Source organism: Conger conger, chromosome 8 (assembly GCF_963514075.1).
Source record: "Conger conger chromosome 8, fConCon1.1, whole genome shotgun sequence".
Classification (NCBI taxonomy): domain Eukaryota; kingdom Metazoa; phylum Chordata; class Actinopteri; order Anguilliformes; family Congridae; genus Conger; species Conger conger.
In genome coordinates this window covers 19,365,789-19,381,078 of record NC_083767.1, presented here as the reverse complement: position 1 = coordinate 19,381,078, position 15,290 = coordinate 19,365,789, and the positions used below count along the sequence as shown (strand labels likewise).

At 40.1% G+C, this 15,290-nt stretch overlaps 1 long non-coding RNA gene across 1 annotated transcript; it reads left to right on the top strand.

The window, feature by feature from the left end:
* The first annotated feature begins 567 nt into the window (after positions 1-567).
* On the top strand, positions 568-10,097 carry LOC133134663 (uncharacterized). Its single transcript, XR_009709327.1, has 2 exons — positions 568-880; positions 9,848-10,097. It is a non-coding gene; the product is annotated as an uncharacterized LOC133134663 (long non-coding RNA).
* The last annotated feature ends 5,193 nt before the right edge of the window (positions 10,098-15,290 follow it).

The following is a 15,290-nucleotide window of genomic DNA, read 5'->3' as shown; positions in this document are numbered from 1 at the left end:
AGACCAGGTGCAAAGAGTACTACAGCTAAAATGTGTGCCCTTCTCCAATGCCTTCACCCGAAGTCACTGTGACATGCCTTCGCTCAGAAAATGCAATTTTGTCAGACACACTTATGATAGCCTGTAACCCAGTCAGCGCCAATTCAAGTAACCCTGGCCAATCTGCCACACTGGTGGGAAAAAGCCCAAATCTATTCTACTACTAAAGACTCCCATTCAAGGTCTGCTAATGAGACAGCTGGCTACAACCACCGATGCAAAGCTAAAAGGCTTAGCCTTTTGCAGAAATGAGCACCTTTACCAGCTTAGCCGCTTGGGAGCCCAACGGTTGTAATGTGTTTATTCACAGATAGTAATTCCAGGAAGCTGGTCGTTGTCCTTTGCACTAATGATCATGGGTGCTAGAAGTAGGTGAAAATAACTATGGTCACACCTGGATCGAGAGTTTACACAATGAGGCAAGGGGGATAAATTGCATCTCTTTGTTCAGTGCCTTTCTGTGATCTTTGACAGTGTTATTTGCATATATATCATCACCCAATCAAACCAACAGGTGGCTCAAGCAGCTCAACTGTGTCATTACACCAAGTAAAACGGCTGACATTGTGCTTCTGATTAGGCAGTGACCTCTTCCTAACAGAAGGACGATAAAAGATAAAACTGTTGCCAGCCTTGCTTTGATTCAGTTGGAGAGTGACGCTAGCAGGACCGTGCAATGTGATGCTTGCTTGGTATCTTCTCAGTGAAGGAGTCAAACTCACCTACCTCACCCACAATGTCATAGTACCTGTCTTTGATTGTACTTCGGAGCCCAGGCGTTTTCAGCATCCACTGCCCTCTTCCTCTTGGTGTGAACTTCTGCTTCCTGGCCTAGCAGCAGGTAAGCGACGCTATCGCTCGATCAAACAGAGTCAAAGTAGGGACCGGGCAGTGCTCTTAGGGGGCCAGAGCTTGAGCTTCCTAGACAGGCTTCGCTCATGTTTCACTTAACATTTTCTCACCGGGGGGAATTCTCCGGAAAGCCAATGGGTTCAGATAAGGTGGTCTCCGATGGCCGATGGGACACTCATCGCTCTCCTCTGGGACCAACAAACTCTTGAATATCCATGTCACATGTCGAGGCTGACATTTTTCATAGCAAGCCCTTTTAGTCACCTGTGGTGTAATGCAAGGCGCTTTTTTCTGCCCTCGCTTATTGTAGAGATTTTTGATGTAAGGCACTTGATGATGATGATGATATTTATTTGCTGTATTCATTTATTGTTTGTTTGCTTGTTTGATTGTTTGTTTGATTCGATCGACACTTATTTTTTAGGCCTTTTTCAGCTTTATTGGACAGTATTGTATAGAGCAGGGGTGTCAAACTGAATCCCCAGGGGGCCGCAGTGTCTGCGGGTTTTTACGGTTTCCTTTCAATCAGCTGCCAATTAAGGCCAATTAAGGCCTTGAGAACAAGGCATGTGGATACTTTAACCAATCATTGACTTGAATGAACCCAGAACAACCCAAAAACGAGCAGACACTACAGCCCTCCAGGACTGGAGTTTGACACCTGTGGTATAGAGAGACGGGAAGAATGGGAGCGAGAGAGAGGGAAAGACATGCAACAAATGTCAGACGGTCGGATACAAACCGCCGACGTCACGGCTCGCAATGAGCATGCGGTCAGTGCTCTACAGGCTGCGCCACCGAGACACCCCTGATCGGCACTTATTTGAATTTGTTGGTATTCCTGCTGTTGTTTTTGCCAGCACTGGCTCTTATACAGAACATTTAAATATGTTTAAACATATTTATTACGAGCTAGCTTCCTGAATTTACAAATATCCACCTTGTGCACTATGCATTGCTACTATGTTTGTATTGCTTATATTTTATTGTAAGTGGATATTTGTACATTGCCAAGCTAAATATAGCTCATTTGCTTGCTGCTACCGATTGCGAACTGGTATTGTTTCATAACTAGATATGTGGTCTTCACTTGGATAATAAGTAATAAAATCACCAATTGGCTGTGGCAGTTAGAACCCATTTTTAACCAATGAGCTATACTTTGAATTAAAGGACTATAAAAACAGGCAGAGGGTGAGTCAACATGTCAGTGAGCCTTTTTCAATTATAGGAAGGGATTTTCAATAGTCTTGTAACAATGGTTTAACACAAAAATCTTATCTAGTGTACCTGAAACCTCATATTTAAAATCCAATGTGTTGCATACTTGTAAAAGTGTTTTACTGTCCAAATACTTAAAATCTACACTCACACACACCCACAACATATTCTCAATTATGTTCAAGTCTGGGATTTGTATGAACCATTAAAATACATTCATGTATTTTTTGTGAGTACTTCATGATTGATTTTGAGACCTGCACAGGCTGAGTGGTGTACTAAAATACCTGTTTGTGATTGAGTTGGAGTGGGGTCGCATAGTTTTTGGACCAAAAAAAATAAAATAGAGTTCACGATTCATCTGTACCATTTCATCTTTTATCACTTGGATTTTTCCCTGTATCTGAAAATTGCTGTCACTTCTGTCCAAGATTTTTTTTACCATTTCTCATTTTTTTCATTTACTTTTTGCCTGTGACTTTTCCTTTTAACACAGGTTATATTTACAGCCATTGTATTGCTGCATTCAAAATTATCCTTTGGCCTATGAATATCTGAAGATCACCTGATGACTTCCTTACTAAACTAAGTTGATACCGAAGTGAGGAAAAAGTTGGGATCAATTGTTGTTTCTTGTCTCTTTTTTTACCTCCTGCTTGTACTGCATTGACTTAACCTCTCAACATCTGACCGTCTTAGAGTCTCTTCACTCTCCATTCTTCTAAAGTCTCTTGTTCCCTCCCCTTCTCCTCCCTGTCAGTCTCCCAAAGTGTGTCTTTTCTGACTCATGCTTGGCATTTCATCTTTTGTCGCTTTTGGTTTTTGCCCTACATAAAAAAAAGTCTGTCCAAGGTTTTTGATATTTTCTTTATATATTCTGTCTTACACTTAATAGAGTTTTTTTTTTCCTCTGTCCTTCTTCGGTGCTAGGGGGGTTGGGGGAAGGGTCTTTACTGTGATTGCGGGCTCATTAACTGGGTGATGGACTGAACTTGGTTCGTGACCTTGGAATTATATGGTTCTATCTGCGTTCCAAGCAGTTTTGAGATATTGAGCTTCAAAGATACCAATGTGAATGGGCTCCAAGCAGATACAACCTCTTACAATTTTAATGTTACTTTTAAACAGTATTTACAACTTCACACGTATATTTAGTGCCCTATAAACAACATGTTTATGATGCTTGTTTTTTGTCAAAAATGTCATGTCAGGGCCCTGCAGAACTGTGACCAATAACCTTCAGGGCAAGGGAAAAAAAAAGAACATGAGTTAAACAAACAAACAAACAAACAAAAATCCCTTCATAATTAATCACATGCATTAACATTATTAACTAATATTGGCGCATTTTCCTTTTCTAATTCATAAGTTAATGCTTTAACACTTGGCCCCTACACTTCTGTCCCTGGTTATGGATATGTTTATGCACTTCATAACACATCTCTCTCAAAAACAGCGTCTGCCAAATGGCAGTAATGTAAGGTAATGTAACTTCTGAAATGATTGCAGCACCCATTGCGCTGCAGTATCCTACCACTTTCCTCTTGCCGTTGCCTCAGGTCTCTTGTTTTTGTACATTTCTGATAATGCCCTTGCTCTCTCTGTCATTCCCTGCTAGCTCTGCTAGACTGGCACCTCAATCTCCCCTCTGTTCTATCTCATCTCTGCAGCTCAGCGGTGAGACAGACTGCCTAAAGCATTATGACACTTTAGCCTCGTGTTACCTTTCATTGCCCTGGATTCAATCAATATTTGTCCTTAACTTTGTGTTTTATAACTTCTTTTTTTCTTTTTGTCTTTAGCTCTTTTCTCAAAAGATACGCTCTGAACCTTTGCCTGTTCAATTCCGTATTTTAAGCAATTAAATTAACTTTGATCACTTAATCATAATAATGCATGAATTACTTCTCTGTTAATCCTTTCTGTTATTCAAAGATTTTTGGTTGTAACATTGTTTTAAAACCGATCTGTCACTCAGAATTTTCTTAAATATTTATTTTTTAATTTGTTTTCCAACACGCACTCAGAAAAAAAGGTACTAAAGTGCCAAAAATAAAAACATAAAACAAATGTTTCTATAGGTACATAAAATTGTACCCTCAGCCATGAGTTAATTATTGAATACGCCTTTAGAATACAAACCTCAAGTGTTTAAGTAGTTTTTTAATTCCATGTATTATCAGGTAGCTCATTTGGTTAAGTCACCATACTTTGATGCATGGCTGAGCCCCATGGTCTTGCACTGAATATAGATTGTGCCAGTGCCATCTTTTGCGAATCGGTCCATAGGACGACATGAGATTGCATCGCCCAGGGTATGGGAGGGTTTTGTTGTTTGGAGCGCCCCGGTCGCCTCGGAATCACGGTCATAGGCTCGAAGACGATATGGCTTGACGATATGGCTTGAAGAAGGTGTGTCATTCTCAGGATCGCTAGATCCATCTGGGCCAGGATCCCCAGCTAACACCAATAAGGTTGACACGCTCAGCCCAAGTCGGGTGCAAAATGTCTTTTTTGTAAATGCAAATGTATGGTTTACTATTGGGGGCAACATTGGCCCAAGCGATAAGACCTGTCATCTGACAGTCGGAGGATTGCTGGTTTGCTCTCACCCTGGGTCTGTCGAGGTGTCCATGAGCAAGACCCCTAACCCTCAAATGCTCCTGGTGAGCTGGTTGGTGCCATAGCAGCTGATCATTGTTGGTGTGTGTCTATGAATGGGTGAATAAGAAGCATCAACTGTACAACGCTTTGGATAAAGGTGCTATATAAATGCCAACCATTTACTATTGTTGCGTTCACTGAAATAATTCGCTGCACATCTCGTCTGGACAATGGTTCGTGCAGAATGAGATCATAGTAACTGATATTATCCACATTCTCATATGGCAGAAAAAAGTCAGACAAAACAAGGCCTGAAACAATCCTGAAATGTCTTAGCTTGGGAAAAAAAAAATCTGAAGAAGCAGTGCCAGTTTGCACATGAAGAAAGGAGAGGGAGCGCCGCACTGACTAACAAATGGAAGACATCAAATTGAATCTATCGCACTTTGCTGGTTTGCCTCGATAAAAGCTGCATGCTTCCCATAGCTGCTGGGAGGAGCAGGGCAAATAATAAATTGATGCAAACTGCTCTCAGCAATCTGTTTCTTGGGAAGCAGCAGAGATGCACTCTCCATTTCTGCTTATGTAACATATTTCAGCGCTGCTCTATTTTTTAAGCGATCGTTTGCTTTTTGCCACTTCATACAGAACATTAACAGGTGGTTGCGTGCAGCATAAAAATACAAATACATAGAAGTGATGTCTGTAATGGTGCTGCTTGGGAATGAGGAAAAATTTTAACAGCAAAAATAGATATACTAGTATATGTTGTATACTGTATATTTGCGTGCGTGTGTTTGTGTGTGTGCGAATGTGTGTGTGTGCATGTTTACGCGCGTGTGTTCATGCTTGTTTGTGTGTGTGTAGAAGGCACCATAATCAATTAAACTGTAAAAACACTCTTGGCAGAGGATCCAAGTAAAAATGATCAGAGTTAAGAGTTAAAATGACTTTAAGATATAACCAGGAAATAGCATGTACTGAAAAAACGTGTTGCTGCTATGCAGCTGTGTGTTGCAGTGTATGCTGTTTCTCTTTTCAAAATAAAGGTTTTTCTGTATTTAATTGTTAACAATCTTGAGTTTTAATTTATTATGCTTAATTATGGTGTCTACTACCCTTATACTATATAGGTATCTTTACAATATATCATATAGGTATCTTTTTTTAACAGGTGATTAGCATCAGGCTAAAGGAAAATTGAAAAAAAAAGAGTCAACAAAAGACTATATCAAATAAAATAAATAAATAAATGCCAATTTTGGCAAGAAATTTACATTACAATTACAATTATTATTATTGATGTGATAATGTTCCAAACAGCTGATTTAGGTAGCAGCATGTAGTCTTGTGGTTAAGGTGCTTGACTAGCACCTGGCAGGTAGGTGGTTCAAACCCCAGTGTAGCCGCAGGAAGATCCGTGCAGTTTTTGACCTTGAGCAAGGCCCTTAAACCCACATTGCTTGAGGGGGAATTGTCTCCAGCTTGGTCTAATCAACTGCAAGTTGCTTCGGATAAAAGCAACAGCTAAATAACTGTAAGCCAATGTTTGGGCTATGACGGTTCTTTGTTTTCCTCAGCCTCATAGCTGCCTTGACTTTCACTGGCACAACTGTGCTAATAAGACTAATAATAAACGCTTGCGAAGCCATTTGTCCAAATAATTATGGTGTCCTGAAATTGGATGGGGGAGTGTATGTATAAAAACTGTTGCAATTTCAGACAGAAATGTCTTTTAAAAATGTCTTTATCCCAAACATTATGAAGCTCACTGTGTGCACACACACACACACACATACAGAATTTAGTGAAATTAAGGTAGCATTATTTATTATTATGATTAACACCCTTGCATCACATGGAGTTTGAACTTTATGTGAAAAAAGTTTGGCATGAATGTGGCTTTCAGTCACATTTCTGCTCAGCAGTCTGCACCACAGGGTATAACCAAAGGTTAGATTACAACCTATACTGACTTCTGCCTTTTTTTTTTTTACCGTGATGTGTAATCCCCAACTGTGCATCTTGAGTTGCTCTTGTGCCACCGTGCCCACCCACCAGGGGAACGGAAGCCACAGAGCCTGTTTCCTCTGGGCCTCTCACGAGCAAAGAAGTCACTATTCTACACTCAACTGGTCATACAATAGAAGAAGAGATTTATCACAAATCAGAGGGACGGTGTAACTCTTACGGACAAAACCTGTGGCCCCCTGATATTTTCAGGATCTAATGCAGTGGCTGCCTAAAGAATTCTGGCCGAATGCCACACCTTGGAGGAATGAGACCGGTTGTGACTAATTGATGCGGATTCCTGATTGTAGTTAGCTAATGATATAGCTGAGATGCAAAAATGCAAGCGGGGTTACAGCACTTGAGCACATTTGCCAACTGAGTATGGAGCTCTGCGTTTAATGTCTTTATTGACAGTTAAACATCATTTATAGCCAGTTACCCTGATTGCATCATTAAAGATTGTGTTCATTTCGAGAGAACTTTGTTATAGTAGCCCCTCAGAGATGCAAAGCTCGGCTATAGATTGGCCAGTCGACTGAGCAGGGTATGAAGCCAGAAGTAGCATTTGCAATTATGCCTTATCAAGCTCCTCATTAGCAATGATGCAAAATTGCAAGCATTTAAAATGAGTCACACTTTCCAATAAACAAAAGAACTTGAAACTCAGAGAAAAAATAAATAAATTAGTGTCTTTCATTACTATTATGAAAGAAACATTTAACCTCTTTCACACCACTTTCCAATGTCAGAATTGTGTGGGGTCATTTTGGGGTCATGACTGATATGTCAATGACAGCTGGAGTTGGCTGCAAAAATGCTAAACATTTCTGGAAATATTCTGCGTCGATGTTAACGATCCAAGTACATGAAACTTGACTTGGTTTCCAAGACATCCATCCCGCTTGACCCCATATTGTTTCTTAACTTCTGACCAAAAATATATATCATTAGAAAATAATAATAATACAATAAATGGAGCATGCATAGTTATTTGTTCAGAAAATTATATCATAAGAACACGATCAACATGAGACAATAATGCATACTCTTGCTTGTGTGGTCAACCAAAGCCACTATCATTGCTGGAAAATTGTATATGGCTATGGTGAAGTCAACAGTTTTATCTAAATAAGTTTGACGCTTATTCAATAAAACAACTTCAAAGCCTTTTTAAAGGAGGTCAAGGATGGCGACTAATAAATAATAAATAAAAAGCACGAGGACCGGGGTTTGATTCCCAGTCCTGCCAAAGCCGAGTTTGGCCGGCTCACATGGAGTGGCATAATTGGCTCGCTTCTCCGAGAGAGGGACTTAGGGTTAGTAGGATCGCCGTGTACAACAGCACCCCGGGCGCCTCGGAATCATGGTCACAGGCTCTGAGACAATACGGTTGGAAGAAGGCGTGTTCTTCCCCGGATCACTAGATCCATCTGGGCCGCTGAGGGATGGGGTTGTAAGCTGTGTATCCCCAGCTAACACCAATAATTGGAAAAGATACGGTACAATTGGCTACCAAATTCGAGAAAAAGGGAAAAACTTAAATTTTACTAATTTAAAATATATATTGTTTGAAAAGCTAATATGGAAAACAATGAATGTTCAAATGAGATCTCTATTGCCAGTGGTTAATTATTGGATATAATTGCTTAAAGGTACAATAGGTCATTTCAGACTTCTAACGGTCAAGAGAGGAATAGCAGCAACAAACACCTTCAAACCACAACACTGTTTATCCCTCCCCCTTCTCTTTAAATGCGCAGACATTTTCAACCAATGAACCTGAATTATTATACAGTTATACAATGTTTTGGTACAGGGTGACGGGCCGTCAACTATATATTTTGAAACCCAAATGTATGGACTATAAACACAAGCAGAGGGTGAGTCAACATGTTAGTGAGACTTTTTAATTGATAGGAAGGCATTCTTGTAACAATGTTTTAACACAAAAATCTATTATACCTTTAAATATAGCTTCAAAAGGAGAATAGCACATTTTGGAATATTGCTTAAAGACCGTTCAGAAATCCGGTACATGACCAAATAACATAAAGTAGGCCGGTTGTGTCAGAAGTCACCAAGCTTATGCTATTGACTAAAATGAACACGAAGCAATTTGCAAAAAAGTAAGCATGATTAGATATAAGTAAGCATCATCACTCTTAGATAAGGACAAGGTGCACAAATATCTCCCATTTCATTTCTTCTTCAGTGTAAAGGGTACAATTCAGTTCGCTATGGAAATTAAGTTCTGTTTGTTCTTTATCTGATTTTGATGAGGCATCAGAGTACCTCCTTATAATTTGTGGCTACGCTCACAGCTTGCGTTAGATAAGCCCTGCCTGACACTTCACTATCAACCAAGAGACTCATAATTAGTGTAGTTTTTGTAGAGGGGGTGGGTTTGGGCACTGCGGTGTCTCGAAACCAAAATGAGGATTTGGATTCTAACTCCAGTCAGGTTATAATAAGCTGCAAAGACATTGATGGATGGTAGCCATAGATGGATAGACATAGCAATTGTTCTTACGATAATGGTTTTTCCTGAGGTGTATTAATCATGGAGCTTGGCATCCAGCTTGCATTAATAATGGCTGTATGCAAAAAAAAAAAAGTTATGCACAGTTTGCAGGAACGAGTATTGCTTTCATAACTTTTGGGGGTAAAGGGATGGTAATGGCATAGGTTCCGTAGTGCATCTGATAATTTCAGCTCCATTGCCAGTTTGGTTGGAGGTGTGAATGGGGCCCCCTTGCAAACCCCCCCCCCTAAAAAAAACACTCTTTGTTTCTCACCTGGCTTGGATCAAAAAGACCTGAAAGAGATGTGTGAAGCCTGTTTTGTGTGTCTTGTTTATTGCTCTTGAGTTTCACAATGACAAAAAAGCTTAAATTTACTTGTGACCCTGACATACACATTTGGAGAGTTCCCTGAAACAAAAGAACAAAACAAAAAACTCCCTTTCACTGCTCACCTTATCATAGAACTCATCGGTGGAAATATTTGTCTGGGCTTCCACTGACTATTTTGGCAGCAGGGATCTTTTTGCTTCATGTTGGCTTGGAGCATTTTCCTGCTGGCTAACAATAAAATGGGTCTTTCTGTGCTGTGTCCCCAGGCTTGAACACTACTTCAAATGAACCAGAATACAGGGCAGTCATCCTGTGGCACAACATCCCTTCATCATCTCTCCAATCAACCCAACAGTTACAGGCATGCATTTCCCTTTTCTACAGAAATCATTTTTTTGTCACAGTAAATTCGAACTCCCTGTTCCCAACACGAAGCAGAACAGAATCAGAGAGCTGTCAAAGGTTACGCACGCACAAGAGACTAACAGCTAATTAAAACGTGTTCACATCCTGAAATTGACTCACTTTGACATTGAGGAGGGGGGGGGGATTGAATAAATAAATAAATAAATGAATGTCACTTTGATAGTTTTAAACCCTTTGACTTGAGCCGCAGAAGAAAAATGGCCTCGCTTCTCGCGAGCAGATGGAATTGAGTTTGATGATGTATGCCATAATCTATTCAGATTACTGCATGTCCCCGACAGAGAAATATGTCAATATGAAATCACAGGAACAACTTGAATGCAAAACACAAATCACTGAGGATAATGATCAAAATGTGGGTGGCAAACTCCATCAGACCAAGCCAGTCGATACGATTGACTGGCTCCTCTTCAGAGGACCTCAGAGAATTTCTTCCTATGAGAAAAATAAAACATATCTTTATTTTCGAACAAATATCCTGGTAATTCTGACACACTATTAGATTCATAAAGGTTATGAATAAATTACATTATTAAAAGTACAATTTTGGGGATTATTATTATTATTATTACTGAGGTGAACACATTTTCAGTTGATAGCACTAACCCACCTCCCTGTCAGAGACACTGTGATATAAATAGGGCAGCCTGTCGCCTTGTGGCTAAACCAGATGACTGCGACCCGGAAGGTTGGTGGTTCAAGCCCCAGTGTTGCCACAACATGACTTTGTGCAAGGACCTCAACCCCACATTGCTCCAGTGAGGATTGTCCCCTGCTTAGTCTAATCAACTGCAAGTTGCTTTTGATAAAATAAATAACTAATTAGTATTATTATAAATATGTTAAAGCAGTAATGTCAGTAAAACCAGTGTCAGAAATATTTGCGGATGTATCTTATTGCACTCCCTGTTCTTTCCTCATAAGAACGACTTGTGAAATGACAGTACAGTTCACTGTGAGAGCATCTTTGGTTTCACTCTTGATTTTGTTCAGTTTGAAATATGTACCCATGACATTGTATTGCTTTGCATGCATGTTTTTTTGTGGCACATCCAAATGGCTTTAGATATATGAGCAGATGTTTCAATGGCAGGCAGTCTGTGTCTTATCAAGAACGGTTGCCTTCCGTCTGCCTGAAGCTTAAGTACTTGTTTATGTTTGAGCTCCACTATCTTGAGAAAAAACAGAGACAGGAATCCTATGGTGTGCTAAGCTATACTTGCCTGCGAATAGGGGGTTGCTGTCCAGTTTGGCTTCTTGGCTCAGCTCATGCTAATAGGTGATACAACCCGTAACACTGACTGCCATATTGGCAGTAGAGTTTGGAGAAAGGAAAATATGTTGCTTCTTCACATTATGGGCAGGAAGATTGAAAGTGATTGTGCTTATGTGGATGTGAAAGCTACACCACAAAATGAAAACCATGTAGACCATATTTCCTCCTGATCATTCGACCATGCCAATCAACCAAAACCCCATTATTTTCTGCTTAGTTAAGGTAAATACACTGCATTCCCTACTCGGTGAATGCAAAGATCAGGTTTCTTAAAAAGCCATAGTTGGCAGGATCAAATTTAAAAAAGAATGTAAAATTTCAACCTCAAAATTGGCCTTTACTGGCTGTTTCTCTGTTTGCTTTTTGTTGAAATTTGGCAGAGTTTGCCTAAAGTGGGAACACAGAGTGTAGGCATTCAGTCCAAGCCATTGAATATGCAGTTTTTGCTTGCATAATGATAGACTTACAAGCTTCCACCACTAATTAGCAAATACTGAAGTTTGTTAGTAGGCAGCCACTACTCAAGCACCAAAAACACAGACCTAGACTAGCATGTAACCAAATGTGTGACATATGGCAGTCCAAGTCCTAAAGAGTAAGACGCGATTGTCGGAGCCAAGTCCTAATTAGCAGCTCATTAGCACCCAGGTGCCACTTCCATTGCCCAAATGGCAGTTTTATCAGTCAGGCAGATGTAATTACACTGACCCCAGCCATGGGGATTTTGATTGGTATTTCAAAGTGTTGGAAACAGTTTACACATTTACAAGGATTGCTCTATATCTGTCACCATTGCTGCCAGTTGTCATTCAGGTATGCTCATAAAAGATGACCTCATATATCAGAGGTAATTGAGAGTTTCATGTTCGGAAAGTACCAGAAGAAAGGTTATTTAGCCCATGCTTTTATCCAAAGCGACTAACAGTTGACTGAGCATGGGACAATCCTCCCTGGAGCTGGGTTAAGGGCCTTGCTCAAGGGTCCCAACAGTTGCACTGATCTTATTGTGGCTACACTGGGGCTTGAATCACCAACCTTCCAGATCCCAGTCAAGCACCTTAGCCACTAGGCCATAGGCACTATGCCATTGGCTGACTATTAAGATAATAGTGCAAGTAGGATGTAAAAAAGAGGCAGGGCACATCTATCGATCCCACCATTTTCTCTCTTCTGCATTAGCTTCAGTCTCCATAAAAGCTCAGTGGGGGTATTTTTAGCAATGAAATAGGCCATCAGGAGAACTCAGATATTCAGTTGCCAAGGGATAACTTTGCCTGTACCAATAAAATGACTATGCATATAACCTGTGTTAAATGAAAAAGTCACTGGCAATAAGGGAATGATCGAGGTGAGGAATGGTAAAAACCTTGTGCAGAAGTTACAGCAATTTTATTATGCAGATCCAAGTGACACAGTAATGAGACAGTTAGTACCAAGACATTTCCCCCTCATTTTAGATTTGTCATCAACAATTCAAATGCGTGGTTAAAATGTAGATTGTGAACTTTTATAAAAGGGGTTTTTTTTGTACAAATGTACAAATTACAGCACTTTTTATGCATAAAAATATTTTGGGGCAGTATACCCATTACTAGAACGGTGAACTGAATAGTGTGGTCATTGACTGCATGTGGCCCTTACTTTTGGCAAGCTAATATGACCAAGAAAGAAAGAAACATTTTACCAACTAAGATGTATATGCCTACTCCCAGCATAATTCTTGATCATCATGTTTTGCCCCAACATGTTTTTTAATGGCAAGTTGTATTTTTAGGCCTCTCTCATGACCCCTATGCTGCAAGATGATCTCAATTAATACAGACTGCAGCGCTTGGCCTTAAAGAATGTCCTCTCACTGACAGAAAAAGAGCACACTAAAATGCCACATTGAAAAGGAATGGTACAAACTGAATACCATCTACACAGGGAGGGTCATGGAAGTGGAAGCCAGTGGATTTGTTTAATTTCTGTTCTAATCTGTTTCCAATATCTTCCACAAATTAAATGTGTGTCTCTCTCTCTCTCTCTCAGATTAATTGCTTATCTTGTTCCCTTCACATCTAAATTGCAAAGCTACAAATGGCATTTTATATTTTGTTTAATGGTATATGCTTTTAGGTGTGCGTAAGCTTGATGAACCATGTAGTCATTATCTTTCATCGTAATGTTCTTCAAAGTCTATAATTATGTGTCTCTAGCTTGTAGGTTTTAGGCGCAAAATTATGTAACACCCCCCCCCCCCTCCTGGTGCCCGAAATTAATTAATTTTAAGAAAAGGGGTTTCTTCATGATTTGTATGTATACATGCATATATGTAGTATATACATATACTTTTTCAAATAAAATGCACAGGCCTTTTTGTTTAATGCTGAATGTAGCTTGGAGTTCAAAATCATTATGGAGCATTAACTTGAGAATCAAACATAATTTGATGAAGACAACAACGAAAATACAAACAACCCCGGGATACATTTCTCTTAGAAAATCTGGTGGACTTCAAACGGCCAAAAAAACGATGTTTGTATTTCCTGCTTCTTGCTTGGCTGTCATTTTGATGTATAACTCTCTTTCACGCGCTGGCATTTTCCCTGTCAGATGAAAGAGGGCGACGCTGTCGTGCGAATCCGAGACAAAGTCCAGAGCCAGAAAGCGGAGGGACGGCGTAGCCTTACGGAAACAAACACCTATCTGTTCAGAGAGCCTGGTTCTCACCAGCCCCTGGGCAGCGGTAGACGAATCCATGCACGGCTGGGGGATCTCGTGATCAGCAGCGACACTCGGGTCAGGCAAATGAAAACAGACATTGCGCTCTCCGGTCCGCTAAGTCTGTCGTAAACGCGTACCCTTTTAGCCCACCACCCAGGGTGCACCTATCTGGTCATCTGGGAAGTGACAGATATGAGGCCTGGAGACAGTTCTCTCAGCTTGAATCTGCACATCTTATAGAAATTGAAATTCTTAAAACAGCGTTTGTGCAACCACGCCTTCCTGAAAATGTCACCTTACAGCTCATTAACAAAGAATGATTTTTTTTGACCTTGTAGATTGATTTTATTTGCTTATTAAACTAAGCATCACATTTGCTATTATATATTCCTGTGTTATTAGAACTATAATTAGCAACTGATTCTAAACTATTAGAGGATTAAAGATCAATAAAGGGGAATTTGTGTAATTTTGCAGAATCTTAGTACGCTATTCTTCATACACTAGCTTTCCTAAATAAGCTATTTGTGTAAAGCTATAGGGAATTGTTGTTGTATCCAGGTTTATGACCATTAATATTAATGTAATTTCAGTTATTGCTGGCCCTTCACACTGTTCTTGTGTTCGGAAATAGTATGTGTCTTTGGAAAAAAATCACATATGACTGTCGTTCAATTATTTCCAGGCGTTCTATTAGCAAATTTGCAGCTTTGAACAATGTGAATTAAATTATAGAAAATGAATTAAGAATAATTGGGTGCTCCTTGTATCAACTTTTTAAATTAAAAGACTAATAATGCAGGGCCTTTTTAATCAGGGCTGCATTTGACAGGGCAGCAAGCATTAGAAAGTTATATGAAGTCCAACAGAACTGTGTGTGACACAATAACATTTGCAAAATGAAACTGGAGATTATAAAAGAGCTATGGCACTGCGGAGCTTGTTGTTACATTACAGTTACTTAACGGACACTTTTATGCAGAGTGATTTCCAGTTGATTACGCGAAGTGGGGAACAATTCCCCATGGAGCAATGCGGGGTTAAGGGCCTTGTTCAAGGTGCCCAACATCTGTGGAGATCTTATTGTGGATCTTATTTTGGCTACACCAACCTTTCAGGGCCCAGTCATGTACCTCAGCCACAAGTCTACAGGCTGCCCCATATTTTCTAGTCAAGCTGTTCTCCAGCTTTCCTCAGTGTGGAATTCCGCGGTCCGCAGCGGACCTCTCTTCTATCAGGTGACGGGTCCATTTAGATCCGTTTTGGCCTCCATCAGATTGATAGCAAGTCCATCTGACTCT